This window comes from Pseudophryne corroboree, chromosome 10 (genome assembly GCF_028390025.1).
Source record: "Pseudophryne corroboree isolate aPseCor3 chromosome 10, aPseCor3.hap2, whole genome shotgun sequence".
In the NCBI taxonomy this organism is placed as follows: domain Eukaryota; kingdom Metazoa; phylum Chordata; class Amphibia; order Anura; family Myobatrachidae; genus Pseudophryne; species Pseudophryne corroboree.
The window spans coordinates 297,119,011-297,136,770 of NC_086453.1; the positions used below are offsets into that span (position 1 = coordinate 297,119,011).

The 17,760-nt window shown below is 43.1% G+C and overlaps 4 non-coding genes across 4 annotated transcripts; all 4 read left to right on the forward strand.

Moving 5' to 3' along the window:
* Window positions 1–2,613: 2,613 nt before the first annotated feature.
* Window positions 2,614–2,706, forward strand: TRNAI-UAU (transfer RNA isoleucine (anticodon UAU)). The gene is given in 2 exon segments: window positions 2,614–2,651; window positions 2,671–2,706. It is a non-coding gene; the product is annotated as a tRNA-Ile (tRNA).
* Window positions 2,707–6,985: 4,279 nt separating this feature from the next.
* TRNAI-UAU (transfer RNA isoleucine (anticodon UAU)) lies at window positions 6,986–7,078 on the forward strand. The gene is given in 2 exon segments: window positions 6,986–7,023; window positions 7,043–7,078. It is a non-coding gene; the product is annotated as a tRNA-Ile (tRNA).
* A 2,868-nt stretch (window positions 7,079–9,946) lies between these two features.
* TRNAI-UAU (transfer RNA isoleucine (anticodon UAU)) lies at window positions 9,947–10,039 on the forward strand. Its single transcript is given in 2 exon segments — window positions 9,947–9,984; window positions 10,004–10,039. It is a non-coding gene; the product is annotated as a tRNA-Ile (tRNA).
* A 7,135-nt stretch (window positions 10,040–17,174) lies between these two features.
* Window positions 17,175–17,267, forward strand: TRNAI-UAU (transfer RNA isoleucine (anticodon UAU)). Its single transcript is given in 2 exon segments — window positions 17,175–17,212; window positions 17,232–17,267. It is a non-coding gene; the product is annotated as a tRNA-Ile (tRNA).
* Window positions 17,268–17,760: the final 493 nt, after the last annotated feature.

A 17,760-nucleotide genomic window follows, 5' to 3' on the forward strand; every position in this document is an offset into this window, starting at 1 on the left:
GAAGTTGGTGCCGGAATTTGGCACCGCAATGCACCACAGTGAAGAAACTCAAAATAAACTACTAGAATGCTTTTCTTAATATATCACTACATCACCAATACTAGGTAGTGCGCATAGATACCTATTCACTGCCATTAATATTTAATTATACCCCCTGGTCGCGGGTGGCATCGCCGGGTGGTGCCCCTCCTTGGCCGCGCCAGGCACTGCTGATCTCTCCACACTGTGACAAGGATTACTGTGTTGGCATGATGTGTAAGGGGCACTATTGTGTGACATAATGTGTATAAGGGGTTACTACTGTGTAACGTAATTTAAATTAGGAGTAATATTGGGGGTAATTCCAAGTTGATCGCAGCAGGATTTTTTTTAGCAGTTGGGCAAAACCATGTGCACTGCAGGGGAGGCAGATATAACATGTGCAGAGAGAGATAGATTTGAGTGTGGTGAGTTCAATCTGCAATCTAAATTGCAGTGTAAAAATAAAGCAGCCAGTATTTACCCTGCACAGAAACAAAATAACCCACCCAAATCTAACTCTCTCTGCAAATGTTATATCTGCCCCCCCTGCTGGGTTTAGCCCTGCCAACGGCGTTCTAACCCTTCCCGCAACCGCCTCAATCAGGCAGAGGCGATCGCAGATAGTGAAGATGCTGATAGCATCTCACTGGGCTTCCGGGGTGCGCACGCGCAGTGCGGCCGCTGCACGTGCACACTCCACAAAGTGATTCAAACTGCAGTCTGAATTACCCCTCTGGTTTTGCTCATTAGCTAACAAATTTGCTGCTGCGATCAGGTCTGAATTAGGCCCTTAATCCTAAACTAGAGATTAGCGGGTTCGGATTTATTCGGTTCTTTACGCCAGAATTATCGCCATTTCTTATTTTCTGGATTTTTTTTATTGGCTAACCAAAACACGTGACGTCCGATAGCCAATAAGGAGATTCGGGTAAATCCGAGTAAATCCAAGTAAAACCGAACCCGCTCATCTCTATTCTAAACCAGTGGCAGTACTACCACCAGTGCAAGCGGTGCCTTGTCAAGGGTCCCAAAACCAGCGGCATATAATGACTCAAACGAACTCATTACATGCCGCTTTGTGCTGCGGGCCAACGAAGAGGAGAGGAGCAGCAGAGCGCAGGGACGCAGCCACGGGGAGAAGGAGGAGGAGGGAGGGGGACTAGGGAGCCGCAGCAGCGCAATGTAATTGGTGGCGGCGCCGCTGCAGCTGTCCTTCTCCTTCCAAATAAGCTGGACCCTGCCGCTGTGAATGCTGGGATGCGCTTCCCTCATCTATCTATCTATTCTGGCTGCCGTAATGTGTAAAAAGGGGTACTGGCTGCCGTAATGTGTAAAAAGGGGGACTCTGGCTGCTATAATGTGTAAAAAGGGGGACTCTGGCTGCCGTAATGTGTAAAAATGGGGACTCTGCTGTAATCTGTAAAAAGGGGACTCTGTCTGCCGTAATGTGTAAAAAGGGGGACTGGCTGCCGTAATGTATAAAAAGGGGACTCTGTTGTAATGTGTAAAAAGGGGACGCTGTCTTCTGTAATGTGTAAAAAGGGGTACGCTGTCTGCCGTAATATGTGAAAAGGGGATGCTGTCTGCCGTAATGTGTAAAAAGTGGATGCTGTCTGCCGTATTTGAAAAAGGTGGATTCTGTATGCCGTAATGTGTAAAAAGGGGACGCTATCTGCCGTAATGTGTAAAAAGCATAATCTGTCCGCCGTAATGTGTAAAAGGGGCTCTACCTGGTGTAGTGGCGCTAATGTGTGGCGTAATTTGAATAATGGAGACTACTGTGCTCCGTAATATGAATTGGTATTATTTTGTGGCCACAACCCTTCCCCATTAAGCCACGCCCCTATTTTTTTTCCTGCGCGCCTACGGGAGCATGCAAAGAATCCCTAATTTGGAGTTGGGGGTGAGTGGGTGGACTTGGACGGGATGAGGGGTAGGGGGGAGGCAAAGCATTTTGTTGCACCTGGGGCCACCGCCCGCTAGTTCCGCCACTGTCCTAAACAGTGCACCATATTAGCTAAGAAGCTGATTCGGAGATAGACACTATTCACACAGCCTAAGATTAACTTGCAAATCAAAAAACAAGAATTTTGTTTACATAAATATACTAGTTAGATACACTCTATTAGAAAGCGCATCTATCCAATAAGTATCATTGTCACTGATTTACAGTATAAGAGGCCACAGTGAAGGACAGTGTGGGAAACTGGGAATACATAAAATAGAGGCATACAAGTTACATAAAGCACATTGTAACACTGTTACATACTGTAGAAAATGTGTATTATTTATGTTACTTCCCTTCTCCGCTACGGACATTGCAGAGGCTGTGAGATAAAGCTCTAACAATTGTCTGTTGCAAGGGGTGAGGTAGATAGAGGGATAAGAGCATGTGGGGTACACAGTTATAAAATTCAGTCACCATGGTGACAGCTCTATGGTTTTCAAACATAAGTTAGTAATCATTAATTGCAGAATAAAATAAACTAAATACTAATGCAATATTTTCGCAAATTCAGGCCTGGTTGGTATATATGATTGGTATAATCATATAATTACACAAAAAAAGTCTTGAAATGCAACTTTGAAGCTGCTCCAGTGGCGCAATCGGTTAGCGCGCGGTACTTATAAGACAGTTACTGATGAGCAATGCCGAGGTTGTGAGTTCAAGCCTCACCTGGAGCAGTTTTTTTTATACATACATTTCCTCATATATCATCTACTAAATTGTTGCTCATGAATGTTCACAACAAAAACCACACAATGCTCAGTATGATGATGTGTTTCAATTATACTAAAGTCTATGAACAGTAAACAAATATCAGCTACCAATATTCAATCTGTAAGCACATGATACTAGTGAGCAATGCTTAGGTTGAGAGTTCGAGTTTCGCCTCATGATCTTGTTTTACATTACACTCTGTAATGTGGGGAGACCTGGGGAGAAGTAATAAGTGGAAAAGTTGCACATAGTAACCAATCAGTTTTGAAGTAACATTTATCAAGTACATTCTATATAGTGATTGATATAAGCTGATTGGTTGCTATAGGCAACTTCTCCACTAGTCCATTTCTCCACTCCATTCACCCTTTGATGCATCTCACCCCTAGTGCCATGAAACACATAATCAAGGCCAGAGCCGGCCCTAACCAATATGATGCCCTAGGCAAGATTTTGGCTGGTGCCCCCTAGCACCACCGCTGGTTCTGCCTCTGACCTTGCACCTCTTTCCCAGCACCATCACCCCTCACCCATAGCAGTCCTTGTACCCCCTATATTTTAAATAGGAACAGTTCGCACATTTGACGCACAGCCCAAAAAGGGGCATCTTCTTGCTGGGAAGGAGCATGGCCACACAATAGTAACCCCAATTCCAATTACGCCACACAGTACTGCAACTTTATTCACATTTTATCTTGTGATAGTGTCCATAATTCATATTACATACCACAGTAGTATCACTTTACCTTATAAACGTTACTCCTCACAGTATAGCTCCATATTCACATTACATCACACTGAATTGCTCCTTATTCACATTACACCACACCTTATTGCTCTTTATTCACATTAGATGAAACAGTAGTGCCCTTTCTATATGCAACGCCACATAGTAGAGCACCTTATACACATAATGCCACACATTAGTAATGCATTTTTACACAATTCCACGCAGTAATGCCCCTTACACATATGAGACACATTAATGTCCTAATAAACATAATGCACCTTACACATTATGACAACCTTTAGTAATGCCCTTTTACACATAATGTCCCTTACACATATGCCGCACATTATTAATGCCCTTATACACATAATGACACACATAGTGCCCCCTACACATTTGCTGCACATTATTAGTGCCCCTATACACATAATGACACACATACAGTAGTACCCTGTTACACATATGCCGCACATTATTAATGCCCTTATACACACAATGACACACACAGTGGCCCTTTACACATATGTTGCACATTATTAATGCATTTTTACATGACACACATAATGCTCCTTACACATATTCTGAACACTACTGCACAACCAACCCACTCACATGCACACAGCACTCACACTTCCACTAACACTGTGACCTCTGCCTCTGCTTGGATACAGATGTGTCCTCACAAATCTTGCATCAATGCTAACGTCTGGCACCTTTTTTTAATGAAAATGCATCTTATTTGCATTGCTATGTGGCTAGGATGCACAAGCAGCTTCTGCTGATTAAACTGATATGCAGCATGCCAATATACTGTGTGAGACTGTGGCTGTATCTGCATATGAAATGCTACATACAGAATATAGGCATGCCGCATATCATTTTAATCAGCAGAAGCTGATGATGCCCCTAGGCATATCAAATGCCCTAGGCAATTGCCTAGTTTGCCTATGCCTATGGCCGGCTCTGATCAAGGCCCTGCCCTCGATTCAAGGTATTTTGCAGCAGGAGGCAGGGCCACAAAGAGCACAATTCACAGTAATTTGCATGGTCACGGTCCAGTCCTGCCAATGTTACTGCAGATGCAGATGGAGGGTAGTTTACTATCAGGTCTATTCAATGCCTATCGGATCCTCTCTGACGGAGAGGATCCTACAGTTCAGTATTCAATTTCTGGGCATTTCTGAGAGGTTTTGCCCATTTTTGACAATGCTGATCCAACTTTTTTTTTAAATTCGAATCAGCATTATCGAAAACGGGCCAAAAGCCTGTCGGAAATGGCCGCAAATTTGACAAAATACGTGGCCGCTGCAGCGATGCAGTCGGAATTATCCCCCTGGTTTTGCCCACTAGCTAACAAATTTGCTGCTGCAATCAGGTCTGAATTAGGCCCTTACTCCTAAACACTGCACCATATTAGCTAAGAAGCTGATTCGGAGATAGACACTATTCACACAGCCTAAGATTAAGTTGCAAATTGAAAACAAGAATTTTGTTTACATAAATATACTAGTTAGATACACTCTATTCGAAAGCGCATCTATCCAATAAGTATCATTGTCACTGATTTATAAGAGGCCACAGTGAAGGACAGTGTGGGAAACTGGGAATACATAAAATAGAGGAATACAAGTTACATAAAGCACATTGTAACACTGTTACATACTGTAGAAAATGTGTATTATTTATGTTACTTCTCTTCTCCGCTACGGACATTGCAGAGGCTGTGAGATGAAGCTCTAACAATTGTCTGTTGCAAGGGGTGAGGTAGATAGAGGGATAAGAGCATGTGGGGTACACAGTTATAAAATTCAGTCACCATGGTGACAGCTCTATGGTTTTCCAACATAAGTTAGTAATCATTAATTGCAGAATAAAACTGAATACTAATGCAATATTTTAGCAAATTCAGGCCTGGTTGGCACTCCAAAAGTATAATCATCTAATTACACAAAAATGTCTTGAAATAAAACTTTGCAGTTTCTCCAGTGGCGCAATTGGTTAGCATGTGGTACTTATAAGACAGTTACTGATGAGCAATGCCGAGGTTGTGAGTTCAAGCCTCACCTGGAGCAGGTTTTGTTAATACATACATTTCCTCATATATCGTCTACTAAATTGTTGCTACAAAAACTCAGGAATAGAGGGGAGTGCCATAAAACCACACAATGCTCAGTATGATGATAATCAGCTACCAAGATGCAATCTGTAAGCACATGATACTTACTAGTGAGCAATGCTTAGGTTGAGAGTTCGAGTTTCGCCTCATGATCTTGTTTTACATTACACTCTGTAATGTGGGGAGACCTAGGGAGAAGTAATAAGTGGAAAAGTTGCACATAGTAACCAATCAGTTTTGAGGTAACATTTATCGAGTACATTCTATAAAATAATTGATATAAGCTGATTGGTTGCTATAGGTAACTTTTCCACTAGTCAATTTCTCCACCCAATTCACCCTTCGATGCATCTCACCACTAGTGCCATGAAATGCATAAACAAGGCCCTGCCCTCGATTCAAGTTATTTTGCAGCAGGAGGCAGGGCCATAAATAGCACAATTCACAGCAATTTGCATTGTCACGGTCCAGTCCTGCCAATGTCACTGCAGATGCAGATGGAGGGTTGTTTACTATCAGGTTTATTCAATGCCTATCGGATCCTCTCTGACGGAGAGGATCCTACAGTTCAGTATTCAATTTCTGGGCATTTCTGAGAGGTTTTGCCCATTTTTGACAATGCTGATCCAACTTTTTTTTTAAATCGAATCAGCATTGTCGAAAACGGGCTAACAGCCTGTCGGAAATGGCCGCAAATTTGACAAAATACGTGGCCGCTGCAGCGATGCAGTCTGAATTATCCCCCTGGTTTTGCCCATTAGCTAACAAATTTGCTGCTGCGATCAGGTCTGAATTAGGCCCTTACTCCTAAACACTGCACCATATTAGCTAAGAAGCTGATTCGGAGATAGACACTATTCACACAGCCTAAGATTAAGTTGCAAATTGAAAACAAGAATTTTGTTTACATAAATATACTAGTTAGATACACTCAATTAGAAAGCGCATCTATCCAATAAGTATCATTGTCACTGATTTATAAGAGGCCACAGTGAAGGACCAGTGTGGGAAACTGGGAATACATAAAATAGAGGCATACAAGTTACATAAAGCACATTGTAACACTGTTACGTACTGTAGAAAATGTGTATTATTTATGTTACTTCTCTTCTCCGCTACGGACATTGCAGAGGCTGTGAGATGAAGCTCTAACAATTGTCTGTTGCAAGGGGTGAGGTAGATAGAGGGATAAGAGCATGTGGGGTGCACAGTTATAAAATTCAGTCACCATGGTGACAGCTCTATGGTTTCCCAACATAAGTTAGTAATCATTAATCGCAGAATAAAATAAACTGAATACTAATGCAATATTTTAGTAAATTCAGACATGGTTGGCACTCCAAAAGTATAATCATATAATTACACAAAAAAAGTCTTGAAATGCAACTTTATAACTGCTCCAGTGGCGCAATCGGTTAGCGCGCGGTACTTATAAGACAGTTACTGATGAGCAATGCCGAGGTTGTGAGTTCAAGCCTCACCTGGAGCAGGTTTTTTTATACATACATTTCCTCATATATCGTCTACTAAATTGTTGCTCATGAATGTTCACAACAAAAACTCAGGAATAGAGGTGAGTGCCACAAAACCACACAATGCTCAGTATGATGATGTGTTTCAATTATACTAAATTCTATGAACACTAAGTAAATATCAGCTACCAAGATGCAATCTGTAAGCACATGATACTAGTGAGCAATGCTTAGGTTGAGAGTTCGAGTTTCGCCTCATGATCTTGTTTTACATTACATTCTGTAATGTGGGGAGACCTGGGGAGAAGTAATAAGTGGAAAAGTTGCACATAGTAACCAATCAGTTTTGAAGTAACATTTATCAAGTACATTCTATAAAGTGATTGATATAAGCTGATTGGTTGCTATAGGCAACTTCTCCACTAGTCCATTTCTCCACTCCATTCACCCTTTGATGCATCTCACCCCTAGTGCCATGAAACACATAATCAAGGCCCTGTCCTCGATTCTGACGGAGAGGATCCTACAGTTCAGTATTCAATTTCTGGGCATTTCTGAGATGTTTTGCCCGTTTTTGACAATGCTGATCCAACTTTTTTTTTTAAATCGAATCAGCATTATCGAAAACGGGCCAAAAGCCTGTCCGAAATGGCCGCAAATTCGACAAAATACGTGGCCGCTGCAGCGATGCAGTCGGAATTATCCCCCTGGTTTTGCCCACTAGCTAACAAATTTGCTGCTGCAATCAGGTCTGAATTAGGCCCTTACTCCTAAACAGTGCACCATATTAGCTAAGAAGCTGATTCGGAGATAGACACTATTCACACAGCCTAAGATTAAGTTGCAAATTGAAAACAAGAATTTTGTTTACATAAATATACTAGTTAGATACACTCAATTAGAAAGCGCATCTATCCAATAAGTATCATTGTCACTGATTTATAAGAGGCCACAGTGAAGGACCAGTGTGGGAAACTGGGAATACATAAAATAGAGGCATACAAGTTACATAAAGCACATTGTAACACTGTTACGTACTGTAGAAAATGTGTATTATTTATGTTACTTCTCTTCTCCGCTACGGACATTGCAGAGGCAGTGAGATGAAGCTCTAACAATCGTCTGTTGCAAGGGGTGAGGTAGATAGAGGGATAAGAGCATGTGGGGTACACAGTTATAAAATTCAGTCATCATGGTGACAGCTCTATGGTTTTCAAACATAAGTTAGTAATCATTAATTGCAGAATAAAACTGAATACTAATGCAATATTTTAGCAAATTCTGGCCTGGTTGGCACTCCAAAAGTATAATCATCTAATTACACAAAAAATGTCTTGAAATAAAACTTTGTAGTTTCTCCAGTGGCGCAATTGGTTAGCATGCGGTACTTATAAGACAGTTACTGATGAGCAATGCCGAGGTTGTGAGTTCAAGCCTCACCTGGAGCAGGTTTTGTTAATACATACATTTCCTCATATATCGTCTACTAAATTGTTGCTACAAAAACTCAGGAATAGAGGTGAGTGCCACAAAACCACACAATGCTCAGTATGATGATAATCAGCTACCAAGATGCAATCTGTAAGCACATGATACTTACTAGTGAGCAATGCTTAGGTTGAGAGTTCGAGTTTCGCCTCATGATCTTGTTTACATTACATTCTGTAATGTGGGGAGACCTGGGGAGAAGTAATAAGTGGAAAAGTTGCACATAGTAACCAATCAGTTTTGAGGTAACATTTATCGAGTACATTCTATAAAATAATTTATATAAGCTGATTGGTTGCTATAGGTAACTTTTCCACTTGTCCATTTCTCCACCCAATTCACCCTTCGATGCATCTCACCACTAGTGCCATGAAATGCATAATCAAGGCCCTGCCCTCGATTCAAGGCATTTTGCAGCAGGAGGCAGGGCCATAAAGAGCACAATTCACAGCAATTTGCATTGTCACGGTCCAGTCCTGCCAATGTCACTGCAGATGCAGATGGAGGGTTGTTTACTATCAGGTTTATTCAATGCCTATCGGATCCTCTCTGACGGAGAGGATCCGACAGATCAGTATTCAATTTCTGGGCATTTCTGAGAGGTTTTGCCCATTTTTGACAATGCTGATCCAACTTTTTTTTTAAATCGAATCAGCATTGTCGAAAACAGGCTAACAGTCTGTCGGAAATGGCCGCAAATTGACAAAATACGTGGCCGCTGCAGCTATGCAGTCTGAATTATCCCACTGGTTTTGCCCATTAGCTAACAAATTTGCTGCTGCGATCAGGTCTGAATTAGGCCCTTAATCCTAAACACTGCACCATATTAGCTAAGAAGCTGATTCGGAGATAGAAACTATTCACACAGCCTAAGATTAAGTTACAAATTGAAAACAAGAATTTTGTTTACATAAATATACTAGTTAGATACACTCTATTAGAAAGCGCATCTATCCAATAAGTATCATTGTCACTGATTTATAAGAGGCCACAGTGACGGACAGTGTGGGAAACTGGGAATACATAAAATAGAGGCATGTACGTTACATAAAGCACATTGTAACACTGTTACATACTGTATAAAATGTGTATTATTTATGTTACTTCTCTTCTCCGCTACGGACATTGCAGAGGCTGTGAGATGAAGCTCTAACAATTGTCTGTTGCAAGGGGTGAGGTAGATAGAGGGATAAGAGCATGTGGGGTACACAGTTATAAAATTCAGTCACCATGGTGACAGCTCTATGGTTTCCCAACATAAGTTAGTAATCATTAATTGCAGAATAAAATAAACTGAATACTAATGCAATATTTTAGTAAATTCAGACATGGTTGGCACTCCAAAAGTATAATCATCTAATTACACAAAAAAAGTCTTGAAATGCAACTTTGAAACTGCTCCAGTGGCGCAATCGGTTAGCGCGCGGTACTTATAAGACAGTTACTGATGAGCAATGCCGAGGTTGTGAGTTCAAGCCTCACCTGGAGCAGGTTTTTTTATATATATTTCCTCATATATCGTCTAGTAAATTGTTGCTCATGAACAGTGTCGTTTCTAGCGGCGGGCGAGCCGTGCAACCGCACGGGGCGCCCGCCGCGGCACTTTGTTACTCCTTCTCGCCTCTCCCGAGCGCTCCTGCTCGGGGGGCGGAGTTTCGCGGAATGACGCGTTGCGTCGTGACGTCACGACGCAAACGCGTCATTCCGCGAAGCCCCGCCCCCCGAGCAGGAGCGCTCGGGAGAGGCGAGAAGGAGATAAGCATGAAGGAGGAGGCGGCCGGCGCGATGGACGTGAGGCGGCGGGACCGAAGAGCGGGAAGACGTAAGTATTCTCTCTCTCTCTCTCTCTCTCTCCCCCCCTCTCCCCCTTCCTTCCTCTCAACTTGAAACCTGCCTGCCGCTGCCGCACTGTGTAAAATGGGGACACCTGCGTACTGTGTAATATGGGGGCATCTGCCTGCGTACTGTGTAATATGGGGGCACCTGCCTGCGTACTGTGTAATATGGGGGCATCTGCCTGCGTATTGTGTAATATGGGGGCACCTGCCTGCGTACTGTGTAATATGGGGGCACCTGCCTGCGTACTGTGTAATATGGGGGCATCTGCCTGCGTACTGTGTAATATGGGGGCATCTGCCTGCGTACTGTGTAATATGGGGGCATCTGCCTGCGTACTGTGTAAAATGGGGATATCTGCCTGCCGCGCTGTGTAAAATGGGGATACCTGCCTGCCGCACTGTGTAAAATAGGGATACCTGCCTGCGTACTGTGTAATATGGGGGCATCTGCCTGCGTACTGTGTAAAATGGGGATATCTGCCTGCCGCGCTGTGTAAAATGGGGATACCCGCCTGCCGCACTGTGTAAACTAGGGATACCTGCCTGCGTACTGTGTAATATGGGGGCACCTGCCTGCGTACTGTGTAATTTGGGGGCATCTGCCTGCGTACTGTGTAAAATGGGGATATCTGCCTGCCGTGCTGTGTAAAATGGGGGCACCTGCCTGCCGCACTGTGTAATATGGGGATACCTGCCTGCCGCACTGTGTAATATGGGGGCACCTGCCTGCGTACTGTGTAAAATGGGGATATCTGCCTGCCGTGCTGTGTAAAATGGGGATATCTGCCTGCCGTGCTGTGTAAAATGGGGATATCTGCCTGCCGTGCTGTGTAAAATGGGGATATCTGCCTGCCGTGCTGTGTAAAATGGGGATACCTGCCTGCCGCACTGTGTAAAATGGGGATAACCGCCTGCTGCACTTTGTAAAATGGGGGCACCTGCCTGCGTACTGTGTAAAATGGGGATACCTGCCTACCGTACTGTGTAAAATGGGGATACCTGCCTTCCGTACTGTGTAAAATAGGGACACCTGCCAGCGTACTGTGTAAAATGGGGGCACCTGCCTGCGTACTGTGTAAAATGGGGATACCTGCCTACCGTACTGTGTAAAATGGGGATACCTGCCTTCCGTACTGTGTAAAATGGGGACACCTGCCTGCCGCGCTGTGTAAAATGGGGACACCTGCCTGCCGCGCTGTGTAATATGGGGACACTTGCCTGCTGTAATGTGTAAAAAGGGGACTTTTTTTATTTTAATTTTTTTTCCCCTGTGGTGGGTGTGATGATATCAGATGAAGCCATGCCCACTCTAATGAGACCACGCCCATTTTAATCAGGCCACACACCCTTTACGGGAGCGCGCGCGCCTAAGGCGCGCGCATGCTTTTTCTTTTTATTGCTATATGGGGGGGGGGGGGCACACATTTTTTTTTTAAAGCAATAGGGGGGGGGGGCGCATTTTGAAATCTCGCACTGGGAGCCAAATTGTCTAGAAACGGCCCTGCTCATGAATGTTCACAACAAAAACTCAGGAATAGAGGTGAGTGCCACAAAACCACACAATGCTCAGTATGATGATGTGTTTCAATTATACTAAAGTCTATGAACAGTAAACAAATATCAGCTACCAAGATGCAATCTGTAAGCACATGATACTAGTGAGCAATGCTTAGGTTGAGAGTTCGAGTTTCGCCTCATGATCTTGTTTTACATTACACTCTGTACACTCTGGGGAGAAGTAATAAGTGGAAAAATTGCACATAGTAACCAATCAGTTTTGAGGTAACATTTATCAAGTACATTCGATAAAATAATTGATATAAGCTGATTGGTTGCTATAGGTAACTTTTCCACTACTTTATTACTCTACTATTTCTCCACCCAATTCGCCCTTCAATGCATCTCACCCCTAGTGCCATGAAACACATAATCAAGGCCCTGCCCTCGATTCAAGGTATTTTGCAGCAGGAGGCAGGGCCACAAATAGCACAATTCACAGTAATTTGCATGGTCACGGTCCAGTCCTGCCAATGTCACTGCAGATGCAGATGGAGGGTAGTTTACTATCAGGTCTATTCAATGCCTATCGGATCCTCCCCGATGGAGAGGATCCGACAGTTCAGTATTCAATTTCTGGGCATTTACGACAGGTCAGAAAAACAGCAACTTGTTTGAATAGGTCGAATCCTGATTTGACCTAAAAAAAGTCGGGGAGAGAGGCAGCTGCAGAAGCAGTCACTCCTCTCTCTCCCTGGCTGCATGATCGATTGCACCCACCCGGCGCCTATCAACCCCCATGCACCTGTTACGCACACCAGTGCTAACAGGAGTATACCGGTGTATGAGCAGAGAGGGAAGCGAAGCAAACAAACTCACAGACAGTATAACATAACATACAAAGGAGGTGATGGAATAACTAATAAACACAAAGTGAACGGAGAAGCCCAAAGGCTCAGGAATTGGGTGTCTCCCTAGTGTCAGGAATGCTCAGATGGAATAGAGCGGACAATGAAGCGATGTGTAGTGATTTCACATGTGGAGCACCTGAAATGATGTTGCTAAGAGCAACAGGAAAAACCCCAAAGGGTTACCAACGGGTGTGGGAATAAACTCCTTGGTCAGAGATAGAAATATAGACACAAGGAGAGTATCCACAATCCTAACCCCCACTTGCAGGGCACAGGTTCAGCTTACTGCCACTAAACTGACACCTGGACGCCCTGCACAGTGAGAGAGGATTAAGCAAGCAGGTCTGAGAGTACAGCCGCAAACCTGCTGGGTTCACAGAATAGCAAAAGAACCCCAGCAGGTCAAACAACTGACTCCAGTCTTACTGCTAGGCCCTCGATTCAAGGTATTTTGCAGCAGGAGGCAGGGCCACAAAGAGCACAATTCACAGTAATTTGCATGGTCACGGTCCAGTCCTGCCAATGTTACTGCAGATGCAGATGGAGGGTAGTTTACTATCAGGTCTATTCAATGCCTATCGGATCCTCTCTGACGGAGAGGATCCTACAGTTCAGTATTCAATTTCTGGGCATTTCTGAGAGGTTTTGCCCATTTTTGACAATGCTGATCCAACTTTTTTTTTTAATTCGAATCAGCATTATCGAAAACGGGCCAAAAGCCTGTCGGAAATGGCCGCAAATTCGACAAAATACGTGGCCGCTGCAGCGATGCAGTCGGAATTATCCCCCTGGTTTTGCCCACTAGCTAACAAATTTGCTGCTGCAATCAGGTCTGAATTAGGCCCTTACTCCTAAACACTGCACCATATTAGCTAAGAAGCTGATTCGGAGATAGACACTATTCACACAGCCTAAGATTAAGTTGCAAATTGAAAACAAGAATTTTGTTTACATAAATATACTAGTTAGATACACTCTATTAGAAAGCGCATCTATCCAATAAGTATCATTGTCACTGATTTATAAGAGGCCACAGTGAAGGACAGTGTGGGAAACTGGGAATACATAAAATAGAGGAATACAAGTTACATAAAGCACATTGTAACACTGTTACATACTGTAGAAAATGTGTATTATTTATGTTACTTCTCTTCTCCGCTACGGACATTGCAGAGGCTGTGAGATGAAGCTCTAACAATTGTCTGTTGCAAGGGGTGAGGTAGATAGAGGAATAAGAGCATGTGGGGTACACAGTTATAAAATTCAGTCACCATGGTGACAGCTCTATGGTTTTCCAACATAAGTTAGTAATCATTAATTGCAGAATAAAACTGAATACTAATGCAATATTTTAGCAAATTCAGGCCTGGTTGGCACTCCAAAAGTATAATCATCTAATTACACAAAAATGTCTTGAAATAAAACTTTGCAGTTTCTCCAGTGGCGCAATTGGTTAGCATGTGGTACTTATAAGACAGTTACTGATGAGCAATGCCGAGGTTGTGAGTTCAAGCCTCACCTGGAGCAGGTTTTGTTAATACATACATTTCCTCATATATCGTCTACTAAATTGTTGCTACAAAAACTCAGGAATAGAGGGGAGTGCCACAAAACCACACAATGCTCAGTATGATGATAATCAGCTACCAAGATGCAATCTGTAAGCACATGATACTAGTGAGCAATGCTTAGGTTGAGAGTTCGAGTTTCGCCTCATGATCTTGTTTTACATTACATTCTGTAATGTGGGGAGACCTGGGGAGAAGTAATAAGTGGAAAAGTTGCACATAGTAACCAATCAGTTTTGAAGTAACATTTATCAAGTACATTCTATAAAGTGATTGATATAAGCTGATTGGTTGCTATAGGCAACTTCTCCACTAGTCCATTTCTCCACTCCATTCACCCTTTGATGCATCTCACCCCTAGTGCCATGAAACACATAATCAAGGCCCTGTCCTCGATTCTGACGGAGAGGATCCTACAGTACAGTATTCAATTTCTGGGCATTTCTGAGATGTTTTGCCCGTTTTTGACAATGCTGATCCAACTTTTTTTTTTAAATCGAATCAGCATTATCGAAAACGGGCCAAAAGCCTGTCCGAAATGGCCGCAAATTCGACAAAATACGTGGCCGCTGCAGCGATGCAGTCGGAATTATCCCCCTGGTTTTGCCCACTAGCTAACAAATTTGCTGCTGCAATCAGGTCTGAATTAGGCCCTTACTCCTAAACAGTGCACCATATTAGCTAAGAAGCTGATTCGGAGATAGATACTATTCACACAGCCTAAGATTAAGTTACAAATTGAAAACAAGAATTTTGTTTACATAAATATACTAGTTAGATACACTCTATTAGAAAGCGCATCTATCCAATAAGTATCATTGTCACTGATTTATAAGAGGCCACAGTGACGGACAGTGTGGGAAACTGGGAATACATAAAATAGAGGCATGTACGTTACATAAAGCACATTGTAACACTGTTACATACTGTATAAAATGTGTATTATTTATGTTACTTCTCTTCTCCGCTACGGACATTGCAGAGGCTGTGAGATGAAGCTCTAACAATTGTCTGTTGCAAGGGGTGAGGTAGATAGAGGGATAAGAGCATGTGGGGTACACAGTTATAAAATTCAGTCACCATGGTGACAGCTCTATGGTTTTCCAACATAAGTTAGTAATCATTAATTGCAGAATAAAACTGAATACTAATGCAATATTTTAGCAAATTCAGGCTTGGTTGGCACTCCAAAAGTATAATCATCTAATTACACAAAAATGTCTTGAAATAAAACTTTGCAGTTTCTCCAGTGGCGCAATTGGTTAGCATGTGGTACTTATAAGACAGTTACTGATGAGCAATGCTGAGGTTGTGAGTTCAAGCCTCACCTGGAGCATGTTTTGTTAATACATACATTACCTCATTATATCGTCTACTAAATTGTTGCTACAAAAACTCAGGAATAGAGGGGAGTGCCACAAAACCACACAATGCTCAGTATGATGATGTGTTTCAATTATACTAAATTCTATGAACAGTAAGTAAATATCAGCTACCAAGATGCAATCTGTAAGCACATGATACTAGTGAGCAATGCTTAGGTTGAGAGTTCGAGTTTCACCTCATGATCTTGTTTTACATTACACTCTGTAATGTGGGGAGACCTGGGGAGTAGTAATAAGTGGAAAAGTTGCACATAGTAACCAATCAGTTTTGAGGTAACATTTATCAAGTACATTCTATAAAATAATTTATATAAGCTGATTGGTTGCTATAGGTAACTTTTCCACTAGTCCATTTCTCCACCCAATTCACCCTTCGATGCATCTCACCCCTAGTGCCATGAAATGCATAATCAAGGCCCTGCCCTCGATTCAAGGCATTTTGCAGCAGGAGGCAGGGCCATAAAGAGCACAATTCACAGCAATTTGCATTGTCACGGTCCAGTCCTGCCAATGTCACTGCAGATGCAGATGGAGGGTTGTTTACTATCAGGTTTATTCAATGCCTATCGGATCCTCTCTGACGGAGAGGATCCGACAGTTCAGTATTCAATTTCTGGGCATTTCTGAGAGGTTTTGCCCATTTTTGACAATGCTGATCCAACCTTTTTTTTTAAATCGAATCAGCATTGTCGAAAACAGGCTAACAGTCTGTCGGAAATGGCCGCAAATTGACAAAATACGTGGCCGCTGCAGCGATGCAGTCTGAATTATCCCACTGGTTTTGCCCATTAGCTAACAAATTTGCTGCTGCGATCAGGTCTGAATTAGGCCCTTACTCCTAAACACTGCACCATATTAGCTAAGAAGCTGATTCGGAGATAGATACTATTCACACAGCCTAAGATTAAGTTACAAATTGAAAACAAGAATTTTGTTTACATAAATATACTAGTTAGATACACTCTATTAGAAAGCGCATCTATCCAATAAGTATCATTGTCACTGATTTATAAGAGGCCACAGTGACGGACAGTGTGGGAAACTGGGAATACATAAAATAGAGGCATGTACGTTACATAAAGCACATTGTAACACTGTTACATACTGTATAAAATGTGTATTATTTATGTTACTTCTCTTCTCCGCTACGGACATTGCAGAGGCTGTGAGATGAAGCTCTAACAATTGTCTGTTGCAAGGGGTGAGGTAGATAGAGGGATAAGAGCATGTGGGGTACACAGTTATAAAATTCAGTCACCATGGTGACAGCTCTATGGTTTCCCAACATAAGTTAGTAATCATTAATCGCAGAATAAAATAAACTGAATACTAATGCAATATTTTAGTAAATTCAGACATGGTTGGCACTCCAAAAGTATAATCATCTAATTACACAAAAAAAGTCTTGAAATGCAACTTTGAAACTGCTCCAGTGGCGCAATAGGTTAGCGCGCGGTACTTATAAGACAGTTACTGATGAGCAATGCCGAGGTTGTGAGTTCAAGCCTCACCTGGAGCAGGGTTTTTTTATATATATTTCCTCATATATCGTCTAGTAAATTGTTGCTCATGAACAGTGTCGTTTCTAGCGGCGGGCGAGCCGTGCAACCGCACGGGGCGCCCGCCGCGGCACTTTGTTACTCCTTCCCGCCTCTCCCGAGCGCTCCTGCTCGGGGGGCGGAGTTTCGCGGAATGACGCGTTGCGTCGTGACGTCACGACGCAAACGCGTCATTCCGCGAAGCCCCGCCCCCCGAGCAGGAGCGCTCGGGAGAGGCGAGAAGGAGATAAGCATGAAGGAGGAGGCGGCCGGCGCGAGGGACGTGAGGCGGCGGGACCGAAGAGCGGGAAGACGTAAGTATTCTCTCTCTCTCTCTCTCCCCCCCCCTCTCCCCCTTCCTTCCTCTCAACTTGAAACCTGCCTGCCGCTGCCGCACTGTGTAAAATGGGGACACCTGCGTACTGTGTAATATGGGGGCATCTGCCTGCGTACTGTGTAATATGGGGGCACCTG